This window comes from Pseudophryne corroboree, chromosome 6, assembly GCF_028390025.1.
Source record: "Pseudophryne corroboree isolate aPseCor3 chromosome 6, aPseCor3.hap2, whole genome shotgun sequence".
Taxonomy (NCBI): Eukaryota; Metazoa; Chordata; class Amphibia; order Anura; family Myobatrachidae; genus Pseudophryne; species Pseudophryne corroboree.
In genome coordinates, this window is record NC_086449.1 from 316,758,109 (window position 1) to 316,772,906 (window position 14,798).

Below are 14,798 nucleotides of genomic sequence, written 5' to 3' on the forward strand. Positions count from 1 at the left end.
CGTTGAAGAAAAGGGGTTAATAGGTTGGGTACATATATATAGAGAGAGAAATACCACTGTGTATCAGATAAAAATACTCACTAGTTTTTTATATAGAATCATTTTTCTAATAAGACCAGATAGAACGTTGAAAAGATACTGGGCACAGTATTCAAAGAACATGTATCAAGATATCATTCAATAAATACAATGTTTCAAAGTTTAAAAAAGGCAACAATAGATCATGAGCTGTGTGTCTCTGCTACAAAGATATATTAAAATGGACCTTAAGAGTTCATGGAATTCCCAGTCTTAGTATAATATTCTGGGTCTGTATAGTTGAAACAGTCTCTCACAAGCTTGTGAATTATTAAATTATAAAAGTATGTTTAAAATGTGTACATCACTTAAGCCATCCACCGTATGGTCTGGTTTGCTGGGGCAGTATATTAAACTGCTGAAGAGACAATATTCATGGAGAGCGGCTGAGCAGCATTCACTGTAGGAAGATGATGGGAGGCCGGTAGACGGACCAGGTAAACGTGTGGCATCCTACGGTGCTGGTTACCTGTCCATGTTCAGAGGGAGAGCCGGAGCAGGGCTGTGCTCACCTCAAATGTGGCTGCTGCTGACTTCCAATGGAAATGCTGTTAGTCGTGAGTCTCGGCTAGCCGCTTACCGGGTTTACCGCCTTGTTGCGTGTGCTAGCTATCGCTCCCCGAAGCGGACCAGATGTGTGGAACGGAGGGTGATGTTAGGGATCCGATGTGCTAGATTGGTTTACATCATGAAGGGAGTTGTCCTAACGCATTTCATTACATTCACGTGACTTTCTTGAAGGTATAGAGTATCTATGTACTAAGTCTTGGAGAGAGATAAAGTGGACAGAGATAAAGTACCAGCAAATCAGCTCCTAACTGCCATGTTACAGGCGGTATTTGGTGGATAAAGGTAGGTTAATACTTTATCACTCTCCCAGGTGTAGTACATAGACCCCATTATCTCAGAACCAACCTAGAAGTCAGGACAAATATTGTCTGGCCCATGGTGCACAAACTAATCACACAATTTTATGGTACTCACCATAAAATCTTCAAATAATAATATTGTGCTTTCTTGCAATTTTTAGGTTTGGTTACATGATCGTGGATATAATTGTGCTTCTGTATTTTGCTTGCTGCATTGAGCAAAAGAGGGGGAAAGGAAGGCATGAAGAGAGAGACGTTGAAGAAAAGGGGTTAATAGGTTGGGTACAAGTGGATAAAGGGATATAGGAGCAGACTGGAGAAAAATTAGGCAAAGCAGATGGGGTGGGTGGTCAGTGTTATATACACACAAATGGTAAGATAGAGAAACAGATATACATACAGAGACACAGGCACATTCAGATGAACATGTACACATATAGGTGGTAGATAGAGACACTTGCACAAACCAACATGGTTTTGGTTTTTTTAATGACTGCTACTTTAAAGCATCGGACACACCTCATACTTGCCTACCTGACCCTCTCCATGAGGGAGAAAATACTCTGTTCCTGGACTTTCCTGGTAATGTATGATTGCCATCACCTGTGGTGAGCTAGTTAATTGATAAGAAAGGTGTTTCACCACAGGTGATGGCAATCATACATTACCAGGAAAGTCCAGGAACAGAGCATTTTCTCCCTCATGGAGAGGGTCAGGTAGGCAAGTATGACACACCTGTACGGAACCCACCTGTAGTTCCAGGCTATTACATTTACTTCAGGATGTCTTGTTGGATAAATTAGTGTGAATAAGTTTAAGCATGATCTGTGTACTAGTGTTACACAAACTGTGCTCTATGCTCATTACTCATACTGTGAACTGTGCTTTCAAAAACTGTGAGAATGTAATTTTACATAGACTGCCTATTAACTTTAGTGGTCCACAGTCCACAGACTGCTCCTTTTTTTTACAAGGTGGTTTTTGGATTTTTACACTGAATCTCATGGAGCTCATATGTTTCTTCAGAAGTGTATTATTGCTGTTTTAGTGTGTGCCTTTTTTCAAATCTGTAGATTGGTGTTATATTAATATGAATTTTATGCAATAAATTGTTTAGAATATTTGTTGTTAGATTACACAATGCCAGAAGAATAACAGCGTGGCACCCCTGAACTGTGTGTGCCCCTTTTAGAACTTTTGTAGAGCTCCGCAGCAGCAGGAGAAGTACTGGGGAAGGAAGAGTTAACTGCAGCCCTGGGTCCGGTCATGTGGCCTGAGGAAAGAAAGGTGATTGGCGAGAGGCTGCTGGGAGAAGCTGAGCCTGCTGGGAAGAAGAAGGTGGAGAGCGTGGTGTGTGCTGGAGAAGGAGGAATGCGGAGCAGTGCTGTAGCTGTAGTTTGGAGAGAGCCACAGGACGCTGAGAGCAGCTGGTGTTGCTGGAGGGTGTAGCAGGAAAGCGGGTGTTGAGATGTCGCAGCCAGATACTGCCAGGCCTGGTGATGGGTGTGGATGACACGGCCATCTTTAGAGAGAGTGAGGATCCAATGGGAACAGCCAGCTTGAAATTTCGTTCCCTGAGACTGAGTGAGTATTGTTTGAAACTGCCAGCCAGCCAGGCCTGCCATCAGAAATTGCAGGGCCCGGGACTGACAAAATAGGCAGGGCCACCCCGCACCAGGTAACGTGTGTGTGTGTGTGTGTGTATGTATGTATGTATGTATGTATATATATATATATGTGGCAGAGACAGCAGTTTTCCATGTGAAAGTAATGTGGAGGATCCAGACCAGGTTTTGGAAGCAGTAGCAGACTCCCAGGTGTGTAATCAGCAGCACCTGGGATTTTCTCATATAAGGGTTTCCAGGGCAGAGTTACCTTGCTCTCGACGGTGGAATAGCTACCCGAGTGATAGGCCGGGTTGTGTGGGTTAAACTAGGGACCACTGGAGCCTATCAAGAGTCTGCTATGCTGAGAGTACCTGTATGCTACAGCCTGTAATACCGACTGTATGGAATCAACTTGCTATGTGGTGACCTGCTGTGCAAAATAAACACAGAAAGTGTTCATCTAAGTCCCCGTGTGTGTGATCCTTGTTATATATATATATATATATATATATATATATATATATATATATATACACTATACACACACACGTGCCGCTGTTCAGAGGGCCCGGATTGCTGATGCCACTGTCTGCCAGCCTCCATCCCCGCTGCTCTCCTCTGTCCTCCTGCAGCTGTATTGAAAACGTCACTCCCAAAATGGCCATTGCCACAGAGGAAGACAGTTATTAAAGCTACTAGAGGGCACCATTTTGGGAGGGACGTTTTCAATACAGAGCTGCAGGAGGGTTGGAGGACAGTGGCAGAACAGCGGGGATGATGGCGGGGGCGGCGGCGGGCAGGCAGGTGGCTGCATGAGCATATCGGACCCTCCTCTCTCTGTCAGAGAGGCTGGGCCCGGGACAGCTGTGCCCCCAGCACTCCCCTGATGGCGGCCCTGCAGCCAGCCGTAAGTGTAATTTCTGCCTCCACCACCTGTGTTACAAACTAGCCACTGATTAAGAAGGGTGCAGCCAGCAGCACCATATTGTACCAAGTAAGACCCATAGAAGGAGGGCTAAGCTAAGACTGAGTATATTACAAGTCAAGAGAAATGTTTGTGCTCCAGAGCAGAGTTTATAGGCAAGGATAAGAGACATATCTGTGCTAAAGGACTAAGGGAGTGATTCAGACCTGATCGTTGCTGTGCATTTTTTGCACAGCGGGCGATCAGCGATTAACTGCACATGCGTATGCACCGCAATGCGCACGCGTGTCAGCAAACACCAACAGGCAATGCCAGTCAGCGACAGGCTGGTGCGAAAATTCTAATCGCACAGCCATTCGCATGCTGATTGACAGGAGGAGGCCGTTTGTGGGTGGTAACTGACCATTTTCAGGGAGTGTCAGGGAAAATGTAAGCATTCCCAAGCGTTTTCAGGGAGGGTGTGTGAAGTCAGCTCCAGCCCCGATCAGCCCGTTCAGATCGCACTGTAGGAGTAAGTCCTGGGCTGCGCATAGACTGCACACACTGGTACAAACCATTCACTGGTGAGTGAGGTGTGAACGGATTTGTAGCGGTCTGCTGCCTGAAGGATTTTTTAGCTGCTTGGTGTACACATGATCGCATACTTGCTCGGAGAATATACACTCCCCTTGGGCGGCATCTATCTGATCACAGGACAACAATTTTAGCAGCCCAGCAATCAGGTCTGAATTAGGCCCTAAGTTTGTGCAATGCAAACAGATAGTTATTGCTGGAAGAACTGAGCTAATTATGCAAGTGCTGATCAAGCCCTGCAACTGAAGAGACAGATTTTTCCATACAAAAGGCCCTTTATTGTAATATAAATGCTGTGGCTAAGGGACATTGCCTTTCCTTCGCTAGGTACACCCTATTTGAAATAAAGTACTGAATTGCATTGACATTTCCCATCCCAGGATCCCCTCAATTACTGTGTGCCCATTTCACCCATTGACATGCTGTGGCACAACAAACTTTGATAAGAGCTCCAATGAAAATTGCAGATGAAGATACTTGTTACCTTTGCTAAGGAAAGTTAGAAAGTCAGTATTCAGGATTAATGAAAAGTATTGTCATTGTTCTTTTTCTGATCACATTATAGAATGGAAAGCACAGTGTCTGATTTGATTTTCCTGATTTCAATGAATTTATGTTAATTTTGTGAATACAATTGTGTCTCATCCTGATTCTAATTCTTCTTCTTCGTGATTCTAATAACTTATCTTTTGCAAATTGGATGACAGTTTGCGGTGTGAACTGTAGAAAAATTGCATATTCCTGTTTTCCAAGTGTAGTACGGTATGCCGGCGGCCGGGCTCCCGGCGGCCAGCATACCGTCGCCAGAATCCTGACCGCCGGCATACCGACTGCTGGACGAGCGCAAATGAGCCCCTTGCGGGCTAACTGTGCTCGCTGCGCTGCGGGCACGGTGGAGTGCTACGCGCGCCACGCTATCTATTCTCCCTTCAGGGGGGTCAAGGACCCCCAAGAGGGAGAAAAGGTGTCAGTATGGCGGGTGTCAGGATTCCGGCGCCGGTATACTGTGCACCGGGATCCTGACAGCCGGCAAACTGAAGACCGGCCCTGTTTTCCTTGTATGTCAAAGTCTTCTTTTTGTGATTTACCACTCAAGCAACATTCTTAAATTAATCAATCATCCCAATTCCAGAGTTTATTGCAGATTAATAAAAAAGACTTCCTGTTGGAATTGTTGACTCACTTCTGGTTCGTATTAATCTTTTCTACCTCTCTTAGCATGGTACTATGAGACAAGGTACGGGGAACAACATTTCAGGGGAAAGGTGAGTCTTGTAGCCACCCAACAGCTGTGATACCTCTCTCAACCACTTAGACATACCCTGCCAAGGGATCAGGGGTGTCTTAAGAGAGGAGTGGGACTGTGTGCAGACTCTGGGTGGACTCCCTACCCTCCACGGTGCCATAGGCTTCAGCATTGTGCCAGAGTCTACTGCACATGCGCAGGTCTCCGGAAACATGGCGCCCACCATGTTCCATAGGCAAAATATGTACTGCACATGCGCTGTGGACATTTTGGAAGTGATTTTGTGCCACGATGGATGCAGCTGCAGCATCCAACGCCAATCGCTCTTGTAATTAAATGTCATTGTACAATATTCAGTTTCATTACTTTACTCTATTATCTATCTATCTATATATATATATATATATATATATATATATATATATATATATATATATATATATACACATATATATATATATATATATATATATATATATACACATATATATATATATATATATATATATATATATATATATACACATATATATATATATATATATATATATATATATATATATATATATATATATATATATATATATATATACACATATATATATATATATATATATATATATATATATATATATACACATATATATATATATATATATATATATATATATATATATACATACTGCCGGCACTCCACTAAATATGCAGCTTGCTCTGGTGCCACATCAGGCTAAACACAAATCCAAGAAAGAAGGCACTCTGGAGTCATCAATAATGGCAAAGTAGCAAACGTGTATTAAAAGGTCAGGTCTGACCTGACCTTTTAATACACGTTTGCTACTTTGCCATTATTGATGACTCCAGAGTGCCTTCTTTCTTGGATATATATATATATATGTGTGTGTTGTGTGTTTTTAAAATCTCTTACGCACTTGGGGCCTGATTCATTATGGATCGCTTATGCAATGGTGGGGAAACTACACATGCGCAGGACTCTGATTGACAGGCAGAAGCATTTGCGGGGAGGGGCGGGGACGGCTGGCGTTCGGGAAAATGGGGGCATGTTGCCCTGTTTTCCGTGAGTGGGGAGGTTAAGGACTGCATTGTAAAATGCAGTTCCTTGGCCCCACAAGCCCACTGTGATGGCAAGGCTGAGTAAGCTGAAGTTTACTCAGATATCTAATATGTCATCACATCGCAAATGCAGGGAGGAGGTGTTATTGACTGATCGCACAAGTAAGATGCCTTCACACACCTCACTGGGTTTCAGTCTGCGACTGCTGCAGCATCCAAGTCTGAATTAGGCCCTATGTTACTATGTTACTGTCATGATCCTGACTGAATTTCTCATATTCTGTAGCTTACCTCAGCATATCCGGTAACCTGCATCTGTTTCAGCTCAGCATGAAGACTGCAAATCTGTGATGCTTTCTTGATTAAGCCACCTGAGTAGGAATTCCTCTGAGTAATTAGTTATCAGCTGAGAGTAGCATTTGATTATTCACTGTGTTCATCAATCTGGAGTTTAGGCCTAAAAGCCAGCATCCTCTGTTTATTTGAAGAAGTTCATGTTTCAGTGTTTTTTCGACCTGCAAGGCCTCACTCCCCATCAGAGCCTAACCTGGAATAATGACGTGAGAGGGTCTGATCACCTGACCATGAGCTATTCAATCCTGTGCCAGCCTGAGACTCCATGAATCACCTGACTCCAATCACCAAGGAATGAGAGGTATAGTAGAGAGACCTGTGTTACAGAAGCTGCAAGTTTCTTGAGTCGCACAGCTCAGTGTGAGCTAATTTGCTGAGCTCATTAAGAGGTAACACTATTACCTTAGTTCCTGTAAAACTCTGCTCTTTTGCTACCCAGTCCAGATTACAGTTGTGTTACCAGTTATAGCCAGTATCAGTCTCATCTTAAAGACACAGTCACAGTATTCTTCAGTCTCATCTTAAAGACACAGCCACAGTCTTCAGTTCTTCTTCAGCCTCATCTTAAAGCTTAAAGTCACAGCCACAGTCATTGTTCTTCATACGGAGTGCTAGAGCATTGTTTTACAATTATTAACTCCATTCTTCAGTTCAGTCATTGGGCTAACCTCAGCCTCTGTGAATTATCATTACTCCATTAAATCTTAAATTTTTTACTGACTTCATCATCCACAGTGTTCATTGAGCTCTTTATCTCACTGATTCCCACAGACAAGCCAATATACAAACAGTCCTCCAGTTACCCACATGGATCTCACATATACGCCGGGTTCACAAAACTACAGTCATGACAGTTACTATGTATGTCACAACTATGTTACTAGATAAACCCCTTACACCTGTGATGGGCCAATAAATTGATCTGATCAACTGCCATTCTGTCCAGTATTTTCCCTGCATGCAAAAATAATACATGAATTTGCACCCATACCAGTAAGTATTGCAGAAACTTTGCAATACATTCTGGCATTTATTAAGGGATACGTACAAGTTACCGGCAGATGGGATGTCAGCTGTGATGGTCCCGACAGCGGGATCCCATCCACCAGAATGCCGGCAGCGGAACAAGCGCTAGAAAGCCCCTTGTGGGCTCACTGCGCTTGTAGTTGCTGGCATGATGGCTCACTACAGGTTATATTCTCCCTCTATGGGTATCGTGGACACACACAGAGGGAGAATAGCCTGTGTCGCTGGTATTCCAGTGAAAGGCATTTCACTGACTGTTGGGATTCTGGCAGCGGTATTGTGACTGCCGGGATCCCGACTGCTGTATTTTAACCGCTTCCCTTTATTAATGCCTGTATGCATGATTACTTACCTTCTGGACAGCTCTACTGATGTAGATGTACTGTATCCCGGCAAAGTACTGACTTACTGCTTATAACCCGGAGTCTTATTGTGTATGTGTAGTCCTCTACAGGCCACTTTGCTGAAAGAAGCTCATAGGCTCAGCAACAAAATCCATAGATGGCATTGCCTATTAGGCATAAGTTCCAGAATGTTAAAGCATCAGTGTGCTATACCATAAGGTTGGTTTTGCCTTGTATGTATAAAGATTACAATATAAAATATAGTACAAAAAACAGGTTAAGCGTATGACTTAGCAGACAGTCCACCAACTTTATATAGGGTAATGCTCCAAATTTACAGTACATTAAAAACAATGCAAGTTAAATGAAGCGCTTTGTTATGGTTGTGCCCAAAAGTATGCATTACCAGCACTTTCTTTTTGGTCTAATTTTTAATTATTATAACTAGCTCCAAGAACAAGAGAAAATCAGTAATATAATTTCAGAAATGTATATAATAATAATAATATAATAATATAAAAAAATATCTGTTTATATCTACTATAAAGGAGATTAAAAAAATTAACACACTGAATGCAATTTTTTATATCAATAATAAACTTGTACAAGTACAGAAGCTTTGAAGGAGCATCTCCATGAGGGTATGGGTCGTTGGGTCGACAGCCATTAGGTTGACAGTCATTAGGTGGACCACTATTGTCGACAGGGCCATTAGGTCGACATGGTCATTAAGTCAACATGTACTAAGACGACAGGTCAAAAAGTCGACATGAGTTTTTTTACTTTTTTGGTGTCGCTTTCTTCGTAAAGTGACGGGGAACCTCAATTAGTGCACCATGTGCACTCGTATGGCTTGCTTCCCTCGCCATGCTTCGGGTTATCATTCCCAATTGTAGTCCACGTGGATCGTAAAGTATGAAAAAGTCCAAAAAAATGTGAAACTCATGTCGATCTTTTGAACTGTTGACCTAGTACATGTCGACCTAATGACCCTGTTGACCTAATGCATGTCAACTGATAGTATTCGACCTAATGACTGTTGACCTAAGTGGTGTCGACCCAATGACCGTATCCCCTCCCTGAGTTGTCCTCACTCTTTAATTCTGCATATTATAAGACAGAACTAGGACCCTTGTTTTCTTGCTGTCTGCTGTAACAGCCTATCTTGGTGTACAGATACAGTATTTTGTTCAGCAAAAGGCAAGCATTCACAATATCTGTTATCTTTGTAGGTGCAAAGAGAATGACCTCAACAAATTGGTCCAAGCAGCTGAACCCGGTCTTCAATAGCCATAGGTATGTCCTATTCACTGGCGTATTTATAATGGGTGCAGTGCACAAGGGCCCCCGGGGGTCCAGGGGGGCCCACACAGCACACCCTGCACCCATTAATTTTAATACTTACCCTCCAGCATACCGCGGCGCAGCAGCATTGTGCAGAAATCACTGGGAAAATGGTGCAGCGCCATTTTCCCAGTGATTCGTTCATGCGCAGTAGGAAAATCATTGGAAAAATGGCCGCCGTGCCATTTACCCGGTGATTTGTGCATGCACTCTACAGCGCTAGGGTCCCCTAGTGCCCAGAGCTGTACAGCGCTGATGGCTAGAGAGGAGGGAGCCCAGACGGATCCTGCACACTGGCCTCCTCCTCTCTAAAAAATGCCCCTGGTCCTATTACACTGATAGTGCTTTTGTGCCTCTCATATTTTTGCTGAACAAGAGTCTGTGGATTCAATGTAAGCATCCTTAACCAGTTACAACACCCATATCTTGAATCACCTTCAGTGACAGATAGTTTACATCAGTAAACCTGTATTGAACTTACCATGGGCCAAGAATAGTACCTAGTAGCCTGTTTTATAGTGTCTGGAAGCTTTCAAACTTGTCAGGAAAGCCAGCAACAATACTCATAATATGCATGTTAGCATTATAGATCACCTACGCATTGAGAGATTGGTAATGATGACTATGTGTACAATCTATGACACCTACTGTAGGACATTAAATGTGCATTCTGTAGGCTCTTGGAGACCAATAGAATATATGAAATGATCGTGTCAGAGTTTATTTCACTTTTACACAGCACAGGGACGGGCTCCGTTCAGTGCCCCTCTCTGTGCATGTGAAGAATAGTACATTCAGGTGATGTATAATTTATTTTCTACGCAAATAGCAGCTATAAGAAATTATTATCATTCTGAAACCCAACAAACAGTACATATACCCCTGAGGTTTTATAGTGTGCTCCACATCTCGCATTTCCCCACGTGGAGTGTGATTGGGAAAACCAATGACAATGAGGTCTGACTGGAACAAAAATTAAATTAAATTTCCAGGCAGAGTATACAGGGCCAAATAAAGCAAAATACATTTTTGGAATAAAGCACAAGCACAGTCAAATAATAAATATCCACACACATTTGCAACTGGCTTTATGTTATTGATGTTCATGGATTTTACCAGGTTTAATAAATTATTCTATTTTCATTTACACTTTTCTTTTTTCTGTTACCATGGCTACCCTTGTCAATCATTCATTTCACATTATTATTTTTTTTAATGACTAACCCTCATTTTGTTTCTATTATTTCTGTGCATAAATAGGCACTTGACGTTATTATAGTTAGCATAAAAAGACACTCCATGCATACACTTACCCATTGTTTACTGATGGCTTTTTTGTTTTTTATTACAATCTCAAGGTTCAAATCTGGTGGCATCAAAACTACAATTCTTATTAAACCTGGTAATGCCAAATACAAAGCAGCTGTCTAAACTCATACTTTGTGTAAAAAATGAAGGGAAAATGTTATAATAAATTTCATTCAACGTTGCCAAATTTAAACAGCAAATTTGATTTATACAGAATAACAGTAGCAAATATACACCTTTGATCCTCATAAATGTATACTTGTTACAGTGTTCATGATCTATATTTACCATTAGTATTAAAAGAAAAGTATGATAAAATTGTGTGGATCATTGGGTCAACCATTGTCAGGATGACAGTCAATAGATCGACCCCATATGGTCATCATGTGTGGAATCTTGGCGTTTTCCTGGATGGTGGAGAAAGATACACAGAAACTAATTAGCGCTTAAAGAGAAAACCCCGTCCACCAATTACAATGAGATAGGACACCACTTTACATAGCTCCTTAAATGTTGCCACTATTTATACTCATTTGGCAGTTACAGTTCTTATTCATCCTTAGGTGTCAAAATTTCATCTAAAGGACAAAAAAAACATACAATAATAGTGCAGATGGTTTTTAAAAGTGGAATGATGATTTTATTGCACGATGCACACTTACAAACAAGTGATTTTTTGAGGCGTATATAATCATCCACATAGGCACTACAGCAAAGGAACCTCTTTCAGGACGTCCACCGAATCATGTCCTGTTCCATATAAAACAAGAAAGGTGCAAAATAGTGCAGATTGAGAAAAACAATGACAGCTTTAATAAATGGTTCCACTTACAAACATATGTTAATATAGGGCATTAACAAAAATCCGCAAAGCAGAACAGTTGGTCCCCACTCCTGATATTTCCCAGAAAGATGTCGCTAAACGCGTTTCAGACTAGATGTCCTTCCTCACTAGGCTACTGAGGAAGGACATCTAGTCTGAAACGCGTTTAGCGACGGTATGTTTATGTGGATCCGCTCACGCTGAACTTGGTGCTCGAACTGATTTACTGAACCCACTATCCGGGAAGTGAGTTGCAGTGTACCCGTGGACATCTTTCTGGGAAATATCAGGAGTGGGGACCAACTGTTCTGCTTTGCGGATTTTTGTTAATGCCCTATATTAACATATGTTTGTAAGTGGAACCATTTATTAAAGCTGTCATTGTTTTTATCAATCTGCACTATTTTGCACCTTTCTTGTTTTATATGGAACAGGACATGATTCGGTGGACGTCCTGAAAGAGGTTCCTTTGCTGTAGTGCCTATGTGGATGATTATATACGCCTCAAAAAATCACTTGTTTGTAAGTGTGCATCGTGCAATAAAATCATCATTCCACTTTTAAAAACCATCTGCACTATTATTGTATGTTTTTTTTGTCCTTTAAATGAATTTTTGACACCTAAGGATGAATAAGAACTGTAACTGCCAAATGAGTATAAATAGTGGCAACATTTAAGGAGCTATGTAAAGTGGTGTCCTATCTCATTGTAATTGGTGGACGTGGTTTTCTCTTTAAGCGCTAATTAGTTTCTGTGTATCTTTCTCCACATTTCGTAACTTTGAGTAATTTGGTGCTTACTCACACACAGGAATTAAGCTGCATTGTAAGGGAAATCTATTGCGCACCTTGGTTGTAATCTTTGTATTCTGTTTTCCTGGATGGTGGCTTGACAATTAAAATTATTATTATTATTTTTTTTTTATATAGCGCTCTTTCTCCAACAGGACTCAAGGCGCTTTACAGACATAAAAAAATGCACATAATACAGAAGATTTAAGTAATACAGCAATAGATTAGCCACACAGACATAAAGGAAAACCTTAAGCACACAGAAAGCATAATGCAGGATCGGTGTAGGCATTTTGGGTAATAACTTCCAAGGGTGTATTCCACACTCACAAGGTACCAGGCGTGGCAGCCATCTTGGGCGCACAGCGTAGGATTATCAAGGGTGGAATAGTCTACCCCTAGTAGATGACACAAAATGGGGGTGATTTCAGAGTCCTAAAGTTTTACTTAAACATCAGATATCGGCGACAAGCAAATGCTCATTTATTCACCTGAGGAACATAGCCAGAATCAAACACTTAATTCCCTCTGTAGATCTGCCAAAAGTCATCCATGAATATGTATCATCTTGATTAGACTATTGCAATGCCCTCTACCTTGGCCTCCCTGCAAAAGAATTGCACCGCTTACAGCTTGCACAACAAGCAACTGCCAGGCTGTTAATCAACCAGCCCCTTTCCAGCTACATAACACCCATTCTCTGCTCTCTGCATTGGCTGCCAGTAAGATGGCGAATGTTTTCAAGATTTTCTCATTGACTTTCAAAGACCTATATGACCAGGGCCCAAGGTACCTGAAGCAGCTTCTGATTCCTTACTGCCCCACTTGATTACTGCGGTCTGTAGAAAATGCAGTACCTAGAATCTCTGAGGTTGAGATTTTAGCCATGAGGCTCTGACTCTATGGAACTCACTTCCCCACACAGTTCGAGAGGCCCCCACTCTAGAATCTTTCAAAAACAAACTCAAGGCTTTTCTTGTTTACACAAGCATTTCCGTAATGTCCCTTTACTATCACCTTGTTCTCTGTTTTTTATAAAAAGCTTTTCTGTACTTTATTGTTTCTGTACTATGTTATGGTCATAATATCTGTTAAGCGCCTTGAGTCCTATTGGAGAAAGTGCGAAATATAAATAAAATTATTAATTATTATTATTGTTATTATTATTATTAACATGGAACAGGTCGACAGGGTTAATACAGTAGGTAAACATGTAAAAGGTAGACATCTGAAAAGGTCAACACAGTCACAAGGTCGACATGAAATTGCCATTTGCCATTTTAATCCACATGTAACCCCAATCAGTGAACCACTTTGTTCGCCGTTGCTCCACTACTGCTGCACTCAACACTATTCCCAATCGTAGTCCACATTAATGCTAAAGTGAGATGAAGATGGGAAAAAAAGGTATTTTTTTAAAAAAGTGTGTCGATCATATGCATGTCGACAATTGTCATGTCAACCATTTAAACCTGTTGACCTTTTGTAGCTGTCGACCTTAAGCACTGTCAGCCTTTTACATGTCAACCTATTGACCATGTCGACCTTTTGTACCTGTAAACCTAATGCATGTTGACCATATGGGGTCGACCTATCATCGCTGAAGAAGACAAATGTATTATGTTATGTCATTTTTGAAAATATGTATTTATTATTCATGTTTTTTTCTCTCATATCATCCATCCTAAGAGCTCACAGTTGATCTCTTGTATTAGTCACTGCTCTGTTCCAACGAACCCATCTCTCTCATTCTTTCTGTCTGCTTCTTTCACTGTTTCCGTTCATTTTTCTTCATGCACCTCTCTCTCTCTCTCTCTCTCTCTCTCTCTCTCTCTCTCTCTCTCTCTCTCTCTCTCTCTCTCTCTCTCTCTCTCTCTCTCTCTCTCTCTCTCTCTCTCTCTCTCTCTCTCTCTCTCTCTCTCTCTCTCTCTCTCTCTCTCTCTCCATCCCTCCCCTTCCCTCCATCCTCCTCTCATTCTGTATCTCATATTGTCCCTCATATTCTCCTTCTGTGTTGGGATGTGTACAATCTGTGAAAGTCACTACTCTGGAGTTCTTTGCTGTGCAGCAAGGGGTTGTGAGTATGTAACCGGGTGTCTAGTGACTGTTTGTTACTGGGAGCTGCCAGCAACAAATTTCTTTGTGACTTGAGACTTGAAGCTGCAGTGATAAGAAAAAACAAAAGAGATCTTGGTTACATATATTTTGCAAAAAAAATATGATAAGCCTCCAGGCCACTTCAAGACATCTTTATTACTGGTGGTCACTAATGCTAAGTAAAAGGCCAGGGAGCGGACCCCAGAAAGGTGGCTCAGGACCAACCACCCCAGGGCACCACACCATTGAAATACTAATGTGTTAATAGGAAAGAGGCAGGGGCTATATATTAAAAAGTGATTCAAAAATAAGGATGTCAGATTTAATAGTATTAGGGA

At 41.6% G+C, this 14,798-nt stretch overlaps 1 protein-coding gene across 2 annotated transcripts in view; it reads left to right on the plus strand.

Annotated features, from left to right (window-relative positions):
- The first annotated feature begins 2,252 nt into the window (after positions 1-2,252).
- The window catches only part of LOC134932141 (uncharacterized), a 49,628-nt gene continuing 37,082 nt past the window's right edge, over positions 2,253-14,798 (plus strand). The window contains exons 1-2 of one of the 2 annotated variants that reach the window (XM_063926263.1): positions 2,253-2,531; positions 9,329-9,392. The gene's annotated coding sequence lies outside the window, so the exon portion shown is untranslated. The remainder of the gene's footprint in view (positions 2,532-9,328; positions 9,393-14,798) is intronic. The other variant, XM_063926264.1, reaches the window with a different exon arrangement.